We start from the raw sequence: 20,469 nt of genomic DNA on the forward strand, positions 1-20,469 counted from the left end.
GTCATCATTCATATTCACCTTTAAGACACTTGCACACACTACTGCATAAACTCCTATATATACCGGTCCATCACTGCCAGTTCCTAATGGGCCGGTAGTGATGGGGAATCACTGCCGGTTCATAAGCCGCGCGGGAAAAATATAGTCATCGTGGCTTACGAACCGGCAGTGATAAGAACATCACAGCCGGTTGTTGGTTTGAGCCGACAGTGATGCCCTGCTCCATCTTCACTGCCGGTTTAATCCACCGACCGGCAGTGATAGCAGGCCATCACTGTCGGCTTATTATATAAGCGGACAGTGATGTCTCGACTATATAAAAATCACCATATCCTTCCCTAAGCCTGAGCATACCACAGAGAGGAGCTCTGTTTACTCGGTGGCGGCTATTTTTGGTCACCAAGTTCTTAGTGGCTTCAAAATTTTGAGGAATCCTTATGCCCTAGGTGTTCTAAGGTATGTAACTTCATTTCCACTCTATTTCTAGTTGAATTTTATTTGCTAAATTGCCTTAGATTTTGAAAAGATGGAGATGCACCTATGGCTATGATGTTTTAAGACAATATAGATACAATTATATCTCATTTATTATACGGAAGCTTCAATTAGTAGCTTATGGTGGAAAATGTCTTTATTATTGATTTACATTAGCTATAGGTTTGAACATATTTATTTTTTATTTTTAATAAATTAGAAAAAATAGCCATAAAATTAAGATATATAGCAAGCTTCAATTATATTTTTTATAATTTAATTAATTTAGCAAGCTCCAATATAGTAATTTTAGGTATGAGCATATTTATTTTTGATTTATAATGAATTAGAAAAATTAGCCATGATATTTAGGTATGTTGCAAGCTCCAATTATATTTTTATATTTTAATTAATTAGCATGCTCCTATATGAAAACTTTAGGTATGAGCGTATTTATTTTGATTTTTAATGAATTAAAAAATTTCTCCATGATATTTCGGTATGTAGCAAGATCCGATTATATTTTATTTAATTAGCAAGCTCCAATATATAAACTTTATGTATGAGCGTTTTTTTACTTAATTAGTCCTACAAAAGGGTTGAATAATAAAGAAAATTTTTAGGGATGGCACCAACAAATACTCATCGGAAGCGTACACGAAAGCTTACAAAAGTCGGCTCCTCCAACCCGGGCCAATTGCCGGTAGGAGACGACGAGGTAATTTATTTGTTGGTGATCGTAAAATCTTCTAGATGTTATGAATTTGGATTTACAATAATGATATAATTGTAGATGGACAGAAGATGGATGTACGATGCAAGCTGTCGGTGTATCAAGAACCGGGGGTCCCTGAGTCCCAAGGCCCGGCCAGCCATCCGCCACATGGCGCCATCCCGCGAGGTCCCTCCTAAAGAATGAGAGAAGCTTAAGTCCCGGGAGAAAGTGCTCGGGGCCACAGTCAGTGGTCCCCGGGCACCCCAGTTCCCCGATGATCCCCAGAGTCTAAGTACCGGGAAGAAAGTGCTTGGGGAGGTGCCCGGTCACCCCCAGCACCCTAGTCCCCCGATGATCAGAAGAGCTGAGTTCTGGGAGAGAGTGCTCGGGGCTGCGAGCGGCGGCCCCTGAGCACTCAGTTCCCCGAGAGTCCATTCAAGAGTGCTCGGGAGAGAGTGCTCGGGGCTGCACGTGGCGGCCTCCGAGCACTCGGTTCCCCGAAGGTCCATACAAGAGTGCTCGGGGAGGTGAACAGTACCCCCGAGCGCCCGGTACCCCAAAGACAAAGATAGGCATTCCCGGGAGAGAGTATTCGGGGAGGTGAACAGTACCCCGAGCACTCGGTTCCCCGACGACCCAGAAAGGCCCCCGAGGGGCCCACCGATGAGGTGCCCACCAGTCAGAGGTCCGAGGCCGCATTTAATGAGCATGCGTGGCCTGACAAATCCAACTGCTCCCGCCGCAGCGTCAGTTCCTGCCATGCTTTGGCAGAGAGGCGTGGGGCTATTAATTGCACGGGTCCCATCCCGTATAACCCGTATCATCGCAAGGATCGCGTTCCGTCTGCCGCCCTGCTGTGGCAGAGGAACAAGACAGGGCGGGCACGCCGGGTTGCTCTGCGACTGCCCAGTGGGCCCTCTCCACGGCGCCCATTGCCAGGGCGTTTATGGTGACAGGTGACCGGGCGTGCGGCGTTTTTCCACCCTCCGGTCACTTCACCCAGAAGAAATGATGACGTCTTTCCCAGTGATGGGGTCTTGGAACTTGTGCCCCCCTCCTTCCCGTTCGGGGCATGTCGTAGCCGGCGAGTGCTTAAAAGAGCCGGTGGCACAGAGAAGAAAGGGAGATCACTGGATGAATAGAAGAAACAGATAAGCCAACAGGAGACCGCAAGCACCCAAGCGTCAGGACGAGAGCATAGTCCCAGCCGAAGAACAAGGAGCCTCAAGCTCTTAGTTAGACCACAATCCTTGTAACTAGCAACATCCTTGAGGGACTTCCTCAGGATATTTATTGCATCCATACAAGAGTAGGGTATTACGTCCCCGTGCGGCTCGAACCTGTCTAAACTCTAGTGCATTTACTTCTTTCTGCACTAGGTCATCATCCCCCACCACCGGCCGTTGCATTTACTCTCATTCATTTCTCCGATGAACTTATTCAGGATCATCCCCCCGGCCGAATCTCTAAAAAGGGGTCTCTCGGGATCCCTGCGACAGGAGTTAATCCTCCGACACAAGCCGTGTGAGCGCAGAGTACAAGAACGGCGTGGATTGTTTCCTGGTACAAGCCGCGACGCACAAGTTAAATACACAGCCTCAATACATGTGCTGTCTATGCGTCGATTGCGAGAACAAGAAGTAGTTTTTCACCATCCAGCAGATACATTTTTACCAAGAGTAAGTCAGACCCAATCATTAAGGATGTTCCAAGCATTGCGGACTTCCTAGCTGAATCAAGAATAATAGCAGAGGAACTAGCACGACTTACTATGGGAGCGGATATCCAAAAGTTGGATGTTACATGTCCGTTTGAGTTGACCAAACCTTTGGTCAAACCAGATATAGAAAGAAACCTTACAACTCAAATGCGCCGATTACATCAGTGGTACTTGGAGCATTCTAGACGGGATTTTCAGACGTTCCTCGTAAGATATACAGATGATTATTTTCTAAACGGGGATGGCTCCTTCTGGGTGTAGTTCAATGACTTGTATGAATTGTATAAGCCAGATGCCCTCAATGTGGCTATAGTCAGAGTGTAGACTCTGTAAGTGACTTATGCATATAATTCACGTTATATGATCTTGTACCTTGAAATTGCATAGCTAACTTCTCTCTTTCGTAGAATGAAGATCCAAGCATGCGGACAAGACTTAGATAAGTAAGTAGGATTCATCGATTTTGGGCTTGTGAACCAGAAACTTATAAGGGAGAATCCAGACTTCACCGAGGACTATTTATTGACGTGTCTGCTTCACCACAAATACAAAAAATTCATACTCTTACCCTACAATTATGAGTACGTGTTTGTGCGCCAGGGCGTCCTCATTTTATGGGCAACTCGATTCTAGTACTAATTTGCTATAGTGATATATTCTGCAGTTTTCATTGGATCCTCCTTGTCATCCACCCAGACTTGAGCAAGTTGTCTTGGACTCACAAAAGAGAGATCAGACGACTTACCAACACCTCATCAACATGCTAAACAGGTTAACTCGATCATTTAATCTTCTCGACGATTGCATCTAAGTTTAATTGGTATACATATTCACATATAGGGCGTACACAAGATACAAAAAAAGAGTATCATCTACTTTCCATTAAGGAAGCAATATGATGTAAAAACTGACTTTTCGATACGTAAGAAATATTCATGTCTTGCATTTCCTACTGAATAAAAAGGTTTAATTTATTCTACTAACGAATCCTTTCCTCTAAGTGTATGAGGCAGGTAGCCGGCAATAATCTTTGCGTGTTTTATGTTGTTACTAATATGCACACATTCAGCCCAAACGGAGACGTTGTTAGGTTCAATAATCTTGAGGTATGAAATAACATATCGATACCTTCTTTTCAATTTTTATACATTTTCAATGACTAATTCTTTCGATTCTTCAAACACAGCACTCGAAACTACGCACAAATGCGTTACAACCTGCAGAAATACATGCCCTTCAAGAACAGATTGTCGGGTTCTACTTAGAACATATTATCAATCCAAACAGTGAGTTTCATGAATCAATCGTGCTATCTACGCGTCACAGATCTTCAGATGACACCATTCCTTCTACCAGGGGCTTGACAACGTATTATATTTCGCCAAATGACATGATATTAATGTATGTCATTAATTACTATTTATTAATGAATGATGTGAATTACTATGTATGATGCAAAGTTGGTATCGATAGGATGGCCTTCCAACGATGATGCGAAGGAGGAGCAAGAAGCAGCGGCCAGGAAGCGTGCCCAAGAGGAGGATGAGAGGCTGGCCCGTCAGCTGTGCGTTGCGGAGGAGCAAGAAGCTGTGTCCCATAAGCGTGACCAGGAGGATGAGGAGGAGAGGGTGGCCCATCGGTGTGCTGCGGAGGAGACCGAAGGCTCAAACCGTAGAGGCGTTCAGGCGTCAGACTTAGATATCTTCGACACGCCGGCGAGCCTGGAGCTTAGACGACGCTGCCGTCGATCAGGCGTGGCCAGGTCCAATGCTCCACCACCATCGCCCCACCCCCCCCCCCCCCCCCGCGTCCCCGGATGTACACACGCCAATAGTCGATAATCGGTAGAGGTAGAGGGATACTGGACTGGCTGAACTCGACCGACTTTTCTGGGGTGACCTGTGAGAACTATTATTTATATATGTGTGTTTGTCGATGCCTATGACTTGAAATATGTGTTCATTACTATGTATTAATGAAGGTGTTTTTATTATTAATTTACATTAAATATATGTATCATTGTATGCATGTATTGAGAGAGAGACAGAGAGATCGAGGAGTGAGAGGGAGTACAGAGAGGATAGAGGAGGGGAGGGAGGAGAGGCAAAACACTTCAGTCGGCAGTGATTTCAGGTTTATCGTTGCCGGTTGAAGGATTTAACCGGCAGTGATAGGACCCTGTATTACCGGTCCACCGAGCTGGCAGTGATAGTCATTGACTATCACTGCCCGTTGCCCACTGCCGGTTCCAAAACCGGCAATGAAGGTGGTTTTGGAGCCGACAGTGAAGGAGGTTTCTGCAATAGTGACATAAACAAACCACGAAACCACTTATATACGAGCATAAGTTTTTTCTAGCTTGAGTCAAGATCAATTCATGCAACACCACTCACACGAGTATATTGCATTAATATCATAACTAAAAATATTACTATGCTACCACGAGCATATTCAAACAACATATTATTAACGTATGCATATTATTAACAGATCCGGCGGACAATACTAGTTGCCTTTGGCATCTTAGGATGGAGATGTATGAAAATGGACATGAGACTGACAGATGACTTTGATAGAAGCGACATGATATGTTGATTTTTTTTTGTCCTGTTAGATCCCCGCCCCCCGCCCCCTCCTCCATTGAACTGTAAACTTGTGTTGCGAGCAAAGATCACATCCTATATGACCTTAGACTTAAGAATGCACACTTTCTTCAATGTTAACTCTTCCGACTGTCAAAACCTTGTGTTGTGAAGACATCAAAACCACTTCTTTTTATTTATATTTTTGGTGCAACTGAAGCAAAGTAGACAAATATGCACGGTGAGTGCTCTCTGAGTACTCTAACCAAGATGGAAATTGACCAAACCAACTGTACTGGAAATGATGCAGATGCCAAATTTGTGACGGTAATGCAGGATGTCGCTCGAGAATTCAATGCCTCGAAATATGGCAGGTTCATTTTTTTCATGGTTCTTCATCTTGCTCTTGCTGTTCCAATTCAACTAAGAATACAGGAGACAAAAGATCTTCTCCACTGATTCATCTCTTTTCCTTCTTGTAAAATGAATTAACTGTTTTTCTTTAACCATTGGTAATAAATTAAAGATTACAAAGTAGTCAATTAACTGTAAAGCCATCAAAACTAGTGGTGAAAACAGTTCCGGAACGATGAGAAAAGACCTAAACCACTTTGAGTTTCATTTTTTTCTCAGGAACAGACTTAGTACTACAGGAAAATCGGAATCGATATTATCAGGATAGAAACATATCGGTATCGATTGAGAATCGATAATTCCTTGAAAGCATGTGGATACTAGAGCTAGTGAACGGTTGCTACTAAACGCGAGCGGAAAACACCAAACCATAGTGCTGGGCCCTAACACCATGTATAGGAATATAGCATGGATATCTCACAAGTCTTACATGACTCATCTCATAAGACAAACACCAAGATACATTCCATAAGACAAGTGTTATATGACTTGTGATAAGACCCTAGTGTTTTAAGGGGCAAGTTGGGGAGGCCACATAAACCATAAGGCGTGAGGTGAGGTCTGGATGTGAGCCGTGACCGTGATGCATTGTAGCGTGATTAAGCGAGAGAGAATTGAGGTATCATGTGCCTGGGTGGGCCTATGGCCCTTTTGTGTCATCGTGGCCTTATGGGCCTTTTAGGGATCGGAGAAAAATTGGAATTACTGCCGGTAATTTACGGTCTAGAACGCAAAAACTCATAAACAGCCAGTAGAGTCCAAAGTTTTTGCATTATTGTTTCCGTGTACTTTTTCTGTTTTTTTTATCATTTCCTCGTAATAACATTTCCGACTACTTTGGTCGGAAGACTTCGAACTATAGGTGCCACCCCACCGCCCACCTACCGCCTTTTGAAATACTAAACCTATACTAAACCTACTGGCTACTTCACATGACCATTGTTCACTTTTAGACCACATGGAAATGAATAGTGATCTTCACTTAGAAATGGAACTGCACATAGTGTTCTTTTTCAAGACGGTGCAGTCCACTACAAATATACTAGCACACAACAAGACATGGCCAGTCTAGTTCAGAGTTTTGCGTTCATGAACTTAAGAAAGCAAGAAATTCACACAACTTTGAAGGAGTAAATAAGTGAATATAAGACCTAGTGTGCTATAATTCATCCAATTCTCGAAAACCTACCTTTCACTATGGGCTACAATGACAACAGAAAGAGGGAGACAATCTTTGCAGGAATAGGTAACTTGGTCCATCTAACGAAGTGTTGTTATCAGTCTTTTCGCTCTGCTTGAGGCTGTCATTTTCTCTACTTTTATTACTTTCAGCTATCTGTACTATCAATTCTAGCAAGTAATAAATAAAATATGAGGTAAAGACTCCTCTAAGGCTCTAACAAAGACTGTTTGTTAGAGCCTTAGAGGACAAAGACTGTTTGTCTAATATTCCTCTCATCATTTTTCCTTCCTAATAGATCATTTGTAGACTACTAATAGGACTGAGCCTAGTCACCCTGTCCGAATTAGGAGTAGGCAATACCAAGCAAGGTTACCATTAGGAAGCAGTACCGTGATTAATAAGGTGCAGCAGTGCAGGTTATTTATTTATCCAATTTCAAGAAATATCAGAATTCAGAACATTGCTCACACTTGGAAAAGGAACTCACCTAAAGTTCATCTTTATTAGAATGCCATATTGATCAAAATCCAGATCGTGCTCATCTGCAAGGAGATTTATGCACAACAATTGGTGTGTTATCCTATATTGTACTGATAATGGCAAAATACAGAACTATACATACCCAGTGAAACTTCTCCGGCAACTACCATATCTTGAAAGTTACGACTGAACTTTATTTTTGAAACTAGAGTCTGCAGAGTCGGAAGCCATTTATCCTACAAAACAGTCAAAGCCAAGTCAAAAGAGATTAATCCTAAAAGACTAAAAAATGATTTCAATATATATGATAAAATGAAGTGATTGAACTTTTATGGTTCCTATTTCAGAGCAGCATCGTTCATATTCTTCTTTATCGTCTTTAAGTTTATCTGATATTGATTCTATCTGTTCAATCCAAATAGGCAGTGTCAGCAAGAAGTCTAGGTGGAAGTAGTAGGTCGATGAGTAGCTCAATGTAAGAGATAATGATATGGTAGATGACGAAATGCTATTGTTGTAACTGAAACTTGTTATCTTTTGAAATGGTCCAAGGCTCCAAGGTGCAATATTTACTATACTACTTCTTTGACACAAAGACATAATAATAACACAATTACACTGAAATATCAGCACGTTATGCATATAAAGCAAAGCATTCCACAAGGGGAAAGTCTGGAGGCGGAAGCAACCTCCACAAATTCTAATGCGGTTCAGAAAATAGACTGTTTCATATCACCACCCTTGATTCATCATTTCCTTAACAAGTTATGCCCTAGAGCAAGATATAAGAAACACATGTTGACAACCCAAGAAAAGGCTAGTGCTAAGCTTTCAATAGACAACTCTGCCAGCGACATGGGTACCCAACAAAGATGAAAACGTAAGTACCCTAATAACTGGTCAGCACACTGCACACATCAACCAGGCATAGTTTTATTTAACAGACTTGTCAAGGAATTTATATCCCTGATGAAATATACTGATTCTGAATAGCTAAGGACAAAGAAGCTATGCAAGTAAAGCAAACTCTGATTGTACCTCGCATTGCCGGTTTTGATACTCCTGCAAAACGTTTTGGCTAAGAAACAACATAGAATTTGCTTCCGATTCAATACCTTGTATTGCAGCTTCCAGTTCTTCTATGTTAGTTGGCATCTGCAATTAGAAAGGGGTGGAAGTATCAATAAATGGATGCTAAAAGGTAATGAACGCTGCTAAGACGGGTGGTTTATTTGGACCACGGAAACCCCAGCATCTAGCACATTGGGTGTAACATATGTGTATAAAAAAGGGTCAATTAACTGTATGCCATCGAGATTGTCCCAATTTCATTATTTATCATCGACAAAGTTCAATTTCACTCCATATTACTGAAGTACAAGTGAATTGCTCATCTTTCCCTATCAACTTAGGCTTTTATGTGTAATTGGTTGGTGCATGCAGCTTAATATGGTATCAGGGCCAGAGGTCTCGAGTTCAAGTCTTGGCGGACGCAATTAAACAAAACTTGCAGTTGACTCTTATTTCCATGTCTGAGGCATGAGGGAGCCTCCACGTGAAGGGGAGATTTGAAGTATAAGTGAATTACTCATCTTTCCCTATCAACTTAAGTTTTTGGATGAATTGGTTGATGCATGCAACTCGATACATACCAATGAAATGCCAGATTCTTCACTCCGTACCATCGTTGTTGCATGACGTCCGTTTATGCTCCGTTTTGTGGGTTATGGAACTTCACTCTATACCACTACACCGTCTATGGTTTCTCTAGGATTTTAGTATGATTACGCATGTATTGACTATGATCTGCTGAAGAAATGTATTGAAGACATCCTTTCTCTAATCAAATTAACCGGTGGAGGAAGATAGAAAGAAACGATTATGTGCAATCCAGGAGCTAAAGGATTCCATCTATTCAGTTGAAGCCTCGAGAGGTGCTTCTGTCAAACCTTTGCATCCTTTGTATCAAATCTATATGCAACGTCAGATGATTTGGATGTATCAGTTGATCTCTGGAATGGATCAAGCGTCCATATAAGCAAGAGAAAGGAGCAAAATGTCTTAAGAGAACTAAGGAGAGCTTCACAATCTAGAGGTGTTGCTGGATATATGCAGTTCATTCCTAATGCAAGAGTTCCAGTTCCTCAGTATGTGAGCAACCATTTTGGAATTCCCTGTGATATATCAATTGACAACTTCCCTGGTTGATCTAAGTCCAAAATTTTCTACTGGATCAATACTTTAGATATGCGCTTCAGCGATATGGTTTTATTGGTCAAGGCAAAAGCTTGAAATATTAATGGTCCAAAAGCTGGAACTCTTAACCCATATTCTCTATGCCTGCTCATCATCTATCATTTTTCATATATGTGAGCCTACAATCTTACCACCTCTAAAGGAGATTTATGATCAGAACACTCCAGAAATGGCGTTTTGAGGTGAGAAACATGCTGATGAAGTGTGTGCGGCAAACATAGCAAGATTTCGATGCCCGAATATGGGATACATTGGCTTGGTTTGCTGCTCTGATTGGGATGGCCGGACAGCTCACTAATTCGGAAATAGTTTCGTGGATGTCGAGTTGTGTTGCCAAGTTGCTTGTCTTTCTCATTAAGTGGCCTGCAGCATTTTTGTGTTATTGAGGCCTCCTACTTCCTCATCCACTATTTACTTGCAAGCCAAATTGGGCATGTCGGAGCTTTATACTCAGCATTTCTGGCTATGCATATAGCAGCTGGTGTTCCTCGTGTCCTGTCAGCACTTCCTTTGGCGTTAAACACAAATTTGTTTGGAGCACTAACTCATTACAGTAGTGGGCAAGCTGCGGTATTCTTTGGAGCGGGGTATGTTGAGCTTCCAGATGTTTTCAGGGTGGGTTTTAGAACAGACTTGGTTAACACATTGATGTGGGGAGTTGTTGGAACCATTTGGAGGAAATATTTTGGGGCTCTATTAACATTGGCTACCATGTTTTAATACTTCTCGGTTTACACAATCGAGTTCATCCAATGCCTCATCTCAATAAAAGGAAGTAACGTAGGGATGTGGTCAATGCTATGTCTATATTCATGTCTTACCTCTCTTATGAATAAAATAAAGTATATAGCATCAAGAATAATTATTTGATTTATCTTCATATTTACCTATGGTATGGTTGTTGGTTGTTAAACTATGCGAGTGCTTATGTGCCTATAATTTGTATACTAGGTTGCTTGCCTTTCCTAATTTATTCAGATCATGGATGGCGTTGCTTAATGGTGCATGTTGTATATTATATTGCATTTGATGAATTGAATCCAAGCTATTTTAATGATTTTGACTATGTCATTGGCATCATGGATTGGTGATGGTGTTATTCATTATAAGGAGTTATGAAAATTTTGAGCATTGATGTCAATTCATATGCACTTCATATGGAGATAAAGGCCGGTCACCGCCATCGTGCCATGACTAATACTAGTACATGGAGTTGCATGAGTGGTTGGCATCACCCAACACTAAACTCTCAAATGGAGTTGCATCATGGCATTCATATATTTTCATAACGTTTGAAGAGTATGAAATCTTTTGGAGAATATAGAAATCCGGGAGTATATGGTATCATTGTTTTTTTAAGACAATCCGGAGAATAGGTTTAGCATATGCTTTTATCATGAGATAAAGTACCATGTACTTGCTCATGTCGTTACCTATCTTGGTGATTAATCTTTTGCTTTCAAATCATTTATTCAATTGTGTGTGAGATATGTTTATATACATAGTCATTGTTTGCTGAGTTTATCTCACCATGTTATATCTTTTACAGGTATGCCTAGAACATTTTGGCGAGCATAATGGGCTGGAGACTAGAAGCTTCCACGCACCACAATGTTAACAATCCAATTCATGTTGCAAAAAACTCATTTTAGTAGTGCGGCATTTTTGCTTGTTATAAGCTTTGTTTTAAGAAGAGTTATTCTCGTTTGTGGTGCAAAAAACTCAGTTCAATTGGTGTTTATATCTTATCTAGATATTATATTGTCATGCATGTGTTGATATGTTAGTTATACCTCAAAATACAGATTAGGTGTTGCTGAAAATTTGAATTTTTGGCTGAATTATGTTTTAGTCATAGAGTAGGGTGTTACATTGGGTGTAACAAAAGATGAGGATTAGGGGATATTCAGGGCACCACAACCAGGGGCGATGTCATGTATATATAGTGCAGGTCATCGTACAAGATCAGAAGTTGTTACATGTTTGTTACAACAGACTATGAATCCTAACCACCATATCATATCAGCCTAACCGAACACTATTTCTAACAGCTATCCTCAATCGAAGCTCATCCAGTTGTGATATTCAGATTGTGTCGTAAGTTCGCAAACTATCGTATGGCTAGTGATTTGGTGGATATGTCTCCTAGTTGATCTCCTGACGCTATGAACTTGATCTATAAAAACTTATTTGCAACCCATTCCCTCACAAAGTGAAAATTAATCTCAATATGTTTAGTCCGTGTGTGAAATATTGGGTTTGTTGACAGGTATGTGGCTCTCAAATTGTCACTCCACGGTACCGGTGGCCGTCCTTGATTTATGCTGAGTTCTTGAAGAAGTGGCTGCATCCAGACTAGTTCTGCAGTTACATTAGCAAGTGATTTGTATTCTGCCTCTTTACTCGATCTGGACATTGTGCTTTGCTTCCTTGAGCTCCATGAGATTAAGTTTGCACCAAAGAACACCGCATACCCTCATGTGGACCACCGGTCATCAGGCAACCTGCCTAGTCTGCATCGGAGAAAGCACTGAGCATTGCTGACATCGACTTGCAAATTTCTAAAATTTTGAAGCCACTAAGAACTTGGTGACCAAAAATAGCCTCCATCGAGCAAACAAAGCTCCTCTCTATTGTGTGCTCGGGCTTGAGAAAGTAGAGGGTGACTTTTATATAGTCGAGACATCACTGCCGGCTCATATAACAAGCCGGCAGTGATGCCCTGCTATCACTACCGGTCGATGGATTAAACCGGCAGTGAAGATGGAGCAGGGCATCACTGCCGGCTCAAGCCAACAGCCGTGATTGTATTTTTCCCGTGCGGCTTTTGAACCGGCAGTGATTCCCTATCACTGCAGGCCCATTAGGAACCGGCAGTGATGGACCGGTATATATAGGGGTTTATGTAGTAGTGATTCTTTTATCTTATTCTCTTACTTAATTCTATCGATCCTACACATTATTTTATTGTTTGGTACTATACCACATATACTGTAGCGATAGATCTGGCCCTTTCATCTCCCATATCCAACGGTCTAAAATCACATAAAGTCATGTGATTGTATTAAAAGTGACTATTTACCTTAAAGTAGATTATCAATCCACTAAAAATTAAGTTCCATATCTTGAAGTGCCCGGAGACCTCCCCCTCTTAACGAAGGAGCCGACGTTGGACGCCTTCTTGAGAATCTGCATGCGATCACAACTGCAGTAACACTCAGACCACTGAAATCGCAGAGGAAGTAGAGAAGATTAGGGTATAGAGTGTTAGAAAATGTCCTATGTAATTAATAAAAAATGGTTCTTATATGAAAATATAAGTGTGTGATGATTGCTAGACTAATTAAAAGAGTAAGGATTATGGGGTTGAAATACCCTCGCTCCCCCTTCAAAAGAAAATGTGCATGTGCATCACAAATTGATCCAAAGATCAAAGATTAAGTATATGCACTAAAGATCAAATTGTGTGTGATATCAAAAGTGGATCTACTAGTAAAGAGTGGATCTATTAAGGCCCTGTTTGTTTCAGATTATAAAAGCTGGATTGTGATCAAAATTCAAAAGCTGAAACAAACAGCTGGATTCTGATCACAATCCAAAAGCTGAAACAAACAGCTGATTGGAAAAGCTGGATTGTTACAATCCAACACACAGATTGTAACAATCCAGCAATCTGCTTTCCACCAGATTCTAACAATTCACAATCCAGCTTTTTACAATCCAGATTTTACAATCCAGCTTCTTACAATCCACAATCTATAAGCTGCTTTTCACAATCTACAGCTGAAACAAACAGGGCCTAAGTAAAGATGGCAGCTTTCTTTTACGTGAAAAAACAAGCACTGCATGTGCTGCCATGTGCTTTAATTAAACACGGTTACCATGCATTAATGGTCATGCAGTTAACAGTTGCTGCCATGTGAAAAGAAGAGTGACGGTTTGGCTTTATCATGTCGGTTTGAGATACGTGCTGGAGTCGTATAAATAGATGGGACTCTAAACCACGAAAGAGATTCCGATCACATCAAAGAAAGCACAGATTAACATCACAGTGCACGCACACATGCATACTAGTGCGGGCCATTAAGGAAAGGCTAATGCTCATAAAGTGGTAGGAGCATATCAAAGACTGCACATTGCATGAAAATACTTGTTCTCTAATCATCGAGGGGACATCTAAGAGTAGAAGGAAGAGAGGAGAAATGCTTCGAAGGTACAAAGAGCAAATATAACACGTAAAAGTCTGCTGCTTAATTTGTTTTATTCGATTGAATCAATTTGTGCTAATATAGTCTTGTATAGCTTCTGTGAAATATTACTTACATTTGGTACCAGAGACAAGTTTTAGCACATTTAATTTATCATTGAATATGTTGGACGTCTTACGCCAAGAAAAGATACATGTAACATGAAAATTATTTCGTTGCACAATGTGGCATGATTAAAGAATTAACTAGTAAACAAATGGATTGTATCCATCCATACAGTATTGGATGAAAATCAATAGACAAATGCTCACAAATTGTTCTTGGCATAATTGTTAATAACATGTCAACTGTATGTTTTTATTATCAAAGCATGTTAGTCACCAAAGTGGCCTACCTTGTAAAAGAATTGTAAATATTTAGTTGTACATTTCAATTGTTCATATAAAATCGATGCTAATAATTCAAAGATGTAATGAACAATTAAGTTCACTAGTTGTAAGCTAGGAGGTCATCCAAAGGTGGACTAGTGCTTATAATTGGCAACAAAAAAGATATCTCGAAGTACATGATAAATTTGTTAGTCTATTTAAAGATAGTGTTTATATTATTTGAGTAAGGTTGATTATCCAATAAATGTGTTTATTTTAGCATCATGTTTTGTTCCAATCATGTATCTAAATTTCATCCAAAGATATTTTTAGACACACACTAAAAGTTTTCTTGAATCCATTACATTTACTCAAAGTATTAATTTGTAAGCTTTTTTAAGGATATTTGTAGCATCAATTAATTTCCTAAGTCAAAGTTACGGGCTTGTCAAATTCAACGAAACTATACTGATTGGTTCGAACAAATTTGGTTTTATTTAGGTGCTATGGATTTGGATGTAGCACTAGTTCTTGAAAAACCCACATCCATTACTGAGGATAGTAGTGAGGATGACGTATCTTTTATGAATCTTAGAAATGGTCAAACAGGCTAAGTTTGAACTTGACATGGCTGACAATTGCTAAAAATGTTAAGCTGTTGATGCCCACAACTGATAATGCAAAAGAATTCATAGAGAAGCTGAAAGAATACTCGAATACTCTCACTCGGATATTACCGACAAGTCCATTGTGGAGAGTCTCATGAGTGAGTTGACGACCAAGAAGTTTAATTAGTCGCTTCCTGTTCATGATCAGGTAACAAGTATGGCAAACGTTGCCGCAAAATTAAACTCTATGGGCATGGATGTGAATGATTCATTTTTAGTCCAGTTTATTATGAACTCACTTCCTCCTCAGCTTGGGCCATTCTAGGTGAATTACAACACTATTAAAGAAAAGTGGAACATTCAAGAAGTCAAGGCCATGTTGATTCAGGAGGAAGGGAGGATAAAAAAAAATAGGGATCAGTTTGTTTATCTCACGGTGCATAATGGTGCTAGCAGCAACAATGAAAAACCAGGGAAGAAGGGAAAGAAGGTGGTGAAAAGTCCACTTCATGTTAATGAGGAGCAAATCCATAAGAACTTGAGATGTCATTTCTGCTAGAAAACTAGCCATTTCAAAAAGGATTGGCCAAAGAGAAAGAAATGGTTTAAAAATAAAGGTATACATTATGTTTCTGTATGCTTAGAATCAAATCTCACTAAAGTTCCTAATGATACCTAATGGTTAGACTTTGGTATTACTACTCATGCTTCACATATTACGTAGAGATTACTTTTGATCTAACTCATAAACGAACCTTAAAAGTTCTTGTACATGGGGCACAAAATGAAGACATGAATTGAAGGGACCATGACTTATTGAATAAACCTCGAAACCAGTGTGCACTTAGATTTAAAAGAGTGTATTTATGTTCCTAAATGTGCTAGAAAGCTACTATCTATGAGCAAGTTAGATGTAATAAATTTTAAGTTTATGGTTTTAGGCGGTAAGAGTGTCTTGATGTTTCTAAATGTGCTAGAAACCTAGTATCTATGTGCAAGTTAGATGTAATAGATTTTAAGTTTATGGTTTTAGGCAGTATGTTCTCATTATATAAGAATAAATACTGTTATGGTTATGGTACGTTAATAAATGATTTTTACCACTTTAATCTTGATGATGGTTTTTCTAAATTCATGTTTCATGTTGAGCATATTGTTGGAAATAAACGTAGTGTGCATAATAAGCAATCTGCTTACTTGTGGCATCAAAAATTAGGTCACATGTCCAAAGAAAGAGTTTTGAGGCTAGTAAAATAGAAATCTTACCTCCATTGAATTTTGTTGATTGGAATGTGTGTGTGGATTGCATTAAGGGTAAGCAATCCTCACACATATCAAAGCATCTAACTACAAAGAGTAGTGAACTATAACAATTGATACACATTGACATTTGTGGCCAATTTGATGTTTCTTCTTGGAGTGGTAAAAAATATTTCATTCTCTTTATTGATAATTTTTCATGTTATTGTTATCTATACTTACTGTATGAAAGGTCTCCAGCTGCAAGCATCCTTGAGATGTTTGTCAATGAGGTAGAATGGCAACTTGATAGAAAAGTAAAGGTGGTGAGATCTGATAGAGGTGGTAAATACTTTATGTGATGTGCCCTTATCTTTGTGGATGCACGCATTAAGTATTATTGTGTACTTACTGAATAGGGTTCCTAGTAAGGTAGTTCTTAAAACTCCTTATGAATTATGGAATGGAAGAAAACCTAGTTTAAGACACCTACATGCTTGTGGTGTGCTTACTTCATCAGCTATCTTGAAAAATCAAAAGGGTACAAATTTTATTATCCTTACCATAGTACACGAATAGTTGAAATGGGAAATGCTTGGTTCATTGAAAATAGTGAGGTTAGTGGGAGTGATGATCCAAGAAAAGTGGATATTAATGAAATTTAATCTAATACTACTCCTAACAGTATTTTATCACAGTCTAACAACACTATTGAAAGGATAGTCTCTGAACTGGCTAATAATGTGAAAGCGACAAGTGTAAGTGAGGTGCCAAATGATAAAATAGTGCGATTGTCTGTAAGACATAAAAGACCGACAATTTTAGATGAAGATGTGGTTTACTCACTTAAGCAAGAAAGCGACTTGAGTATCAAAAATGATCTAGTCTCATTTAAGCAAGCCATAGAATGTGATAATTTGAAAAATGGGTTCAGTGCTATGAAAGAAGAGTTGAAATCAATGAATGACAATAAAATCTGGGAATTGGTTGAATCAGGGTTCAAAACGAGTCGGATGCAAATGAGTCTTTAAGACCAAACGTGACTTAAAAGTCAATATTGAAACATACAAAGCTAGACTTGTCGCCAAAAGTTTTACACAAAAAGGAGGAGTTGACTATACGGAGACTTTTTCTCTAGTTTCTAAGGACTCTTTGAGAATTATTTTGGCTTTGGTGGTACATTTTGACTTAGAGCTCCACCAGATAAATGTAAAGACCGCCTTTTTGAATGGTGACTTGAATGAAAAGGTTTATATGAACCAATCAGAAGGATTTTCTGCTCCAGAAAAAGCAGATATGATGTGTAAATTAAAGAAATTAATATATGGGCTGAAACAAGCTTCTAGTCAATGGTATATTAAGTTCAACAATACCATCATAGCATATGGTTGCCTAGAAAATCTCGTTGATCGGTGTATCTATCTGAAGGTCAGTGGAAGCACGTTCGCTATCTTAGTCCTGTTTGTTGACAACATTCTGCTTGCTACTAATGATTAGTCTCTGATGCATGATGTAAAGAAATTCCTCTCCAATAATTACAAAATGAAAGATATTGTAAAGGCATCCTATGTTATTAGAATAGAAGTATTCCACGACAGAAAACAAGAATTTTTAGGATTGTCTCATAAAGGTTGCATTAACAAAATATTTGAGAGGTTTAGAATGAAAAATTGCTCCGAAGGGTTGGTTCCAATTCAAAAAGGGGACAAATTTAGTGAAATACAATGTCCAAAGAATAATTTGGAACGTAAAGAAATGGAATCGATTCCATATGCATCACTTGTTGGGAGCTTAATGTATGCTTCGACGTGTACTCGACCAGATATCAGCTTTGTTGTACTCGACTAGATATCAGCTTTGTTGTTGGGATGCTGGGTCGTTATCAAAGTAATCCTGGAAAAAAATCATTGGATAGCTGCAAAGAAGACTCTTTGGTATTTACAAGGCACCGCCGATCATATGCTCACATATCAAAAGTCAAGCCATTTGGAGGTACTAGGATATATGGATTCAGACTATGTCAGATATGTGGACTCAAGAAAATCCACATCCAGCTATATATTCCTATTAGCTGGAGGAGCAGTTTCATGAAAGAGTGAGAAGCAGTATGTCATTGCTACTTCCACTAAATAGGTGCTCAAACTCCCCCAAACCACCACGCCACTCCAAAACTTCACCCTCGTCACCTCACTGACAAAACACCGCCCAAGCGCCTCTACGACTAGCTCCACACCTCGTATGCTCTCTTCAACGTCTACGCCGCCGCCTACGCTCTACGCGAAGCCTAGATGTCCATCTCGTCATCAGATGAAGTCGCCTACTCATCCTCGATTTGTTCCGCCGCTCATCGTCGTAAGACAAGCCCTCAAGCGCATTTCTGACAATGTCCCAACCGAGCACTGCCGCAGAGGAGAGCCGCCGCCATTTTGTGCACCTGAAGCCAAGGAGGTAAGGCATAGACAGTCCCTTTTGACTCCAACAGCCAGGATTAGATTGCATCATATCCTTTCGATTCGTAAAATCCCCACCATCCGATTCCTTCTCAGCAATCACAATTAGAAGAGCACGTACCCCTCCACTCTTTTAGGTCTCAACAGCAGGATTCATGATGCACGATCTAGATCTAAACGCTCGAACCCAGTCAGCCGCCGACGTATGCAGCCACCTCACTGTCCATGTCATCACCATATCACATGTCTTTCCAACGTGGCAGCCGAGTCAGCACACTAGGTAAGCATATCTTTTATTTAGCACTTTAACCTCTCGGTTGACGTCATGCCTACATCACAAAACCCTTTTTCAGTAGTAAATTAATTATGTTTATTGCTGAAAATTGTTAAATAGGTTTTTCAGTAATTTAGTTAAATATGAAAAATGTTAAATAAATAGTTAATGCCTTAATTGGAGTTTTTCCTATGAAATAATTCTAAATAAATCCTATAATTTTTTGTTAATTCGTTTAATTCTTTTAATGCTCTTTTAATTCACTTTAAATCCTGTTAATGTATAGTAATTCTTTTTTAACTCCTGATAATTCATAGTAATTTCAATTAATGTATAATAACTCATAATAATTCCTAATAAATCATGATAACTCCTAATCAATCATAATAAAATCCAAATAATTCCTTTTAACCCCATAAAAAATCCCAAAAATTCTCCAGAAATATTCCTATTCCCCTTATCATCCTACCTTTCTCCTTTTCTCCTGAACAAACTTTGTAAGCCCGTTCTCACCCGCTGTAACAATGTTCAACCTTTTTCCTCCATTATAAATGGACCAAAAATCGTAAATAAGCTAATTTGAGTTTTTGTTATTATTGGTTCGTCTTGTTTTATTTTCACACTTAGACACCGACGTTCCAGAGGAAGAGTTTAGAAGGTTCTAGAATCAAGAGATTGAAGCACTCGCTGAGCACCAGGAAGGCAAGTTGTCCTTGACATATTTTGTTCCTATTTTACAAATGTTTTATTTTCAAAATTGCATGCTAGTAATCTTGTTGAGAATCCCAAATTAGGATCTACCTTAGAATTCCATATTTTTCCTTATCTCCTAGTTTTGGTGGGTTTAAGGGAAGGGTAGATCTGCTTAGCCTCGCTTTGCGAGTGATGATGGGTAGTATAAAATTACCGTATCTAAGTCTCCTAGGGTTTTCTGTATTCTCAAGGTATATGCCCGTGCATGCAAAGGGAATCCCTAAACGTATGAAAACTGACCGTAGGTACCGGGATACCTCATAAACAGGTAAGTTTATCTCTAAGGATGATAAGGAAGGAGTCCAGAAATCAAACGATTACCTTCATATATATATATATATAGAGAGAGAGAGAGAGAGAGGGGGGGGGAGCGGGAGGGACCTATGGAGGACAGATCCATTCAAGCCATTCGAGCTTATAGAAGCCTCAAGCTCTCGAACCTTCTATACTTCCGATCTACATCAGCAATTCTCCGAGACTACATGTAAGGAGCCCCTCGACTAGGTTTAAATCTATTTAGGCTAGCCAAGACCCCCTCTCATTAAACGGTCTTGAAGATCAATACAAGACAAACAGGACGTAGAGCTATTATTCTAAGGAAGATCTGAACCTGTATAAATATATGTGTAATGTGTGATTCAACTACAAGGAGTATCCCCTACTTTCTTCACAAATTCGTAAGATCGACAGTTCATAAATCATTGACAGTTGGCGCCGTCCGCAGGGAATATGACCAAAGACATCG

At 39.6% G+C, this 20,469-nt stretch overlaps 1 long non-coding RNA gene and 1 pseudogene across 1 annotated transcript; both read left to right on the plus strand.

Annotated features, from left to right (window-relative positions):
* The first annotated feature begins 2,706 nt into the window (after positions 1–2,706).
* On the plus strand, positions 2,707–3,770 carry LOC133903874 (uncharacterized). Its single transcript, XR_009907377.1, has 3 exons — positions 2,707–3,238; positions 3,317–3,490; positions 3,574–3,770. It is a non-coding gene; the product is annotated as an uncharacterized LOC133903874 (long non-coding RNA).
* A 1,991-nt stretch (positions 3,771–5,761) lies between these two features.
* Positions 5,762–10,005, plus strand: LOC133904051 (protein HESO1-like; annotated as a pseudogene).
* The last annotated feature ends 10,464 nt before the right edge of the window (positions 10,006–20,469 follow it).

Source organism: Phragmites australis, chromosome 21 (assembly GCF_958298935.1).
Source record: "Phragmites australis chromosome 21, lpPhrAust1.1, whole genome shotgun sequence".
NCBI classification, from domain to species: Eukaryota; Viridiplantae; Streptophyta; class Magnoliopsida; order Poales; family Poaceae; genus Phragmites; species Phragmites australis.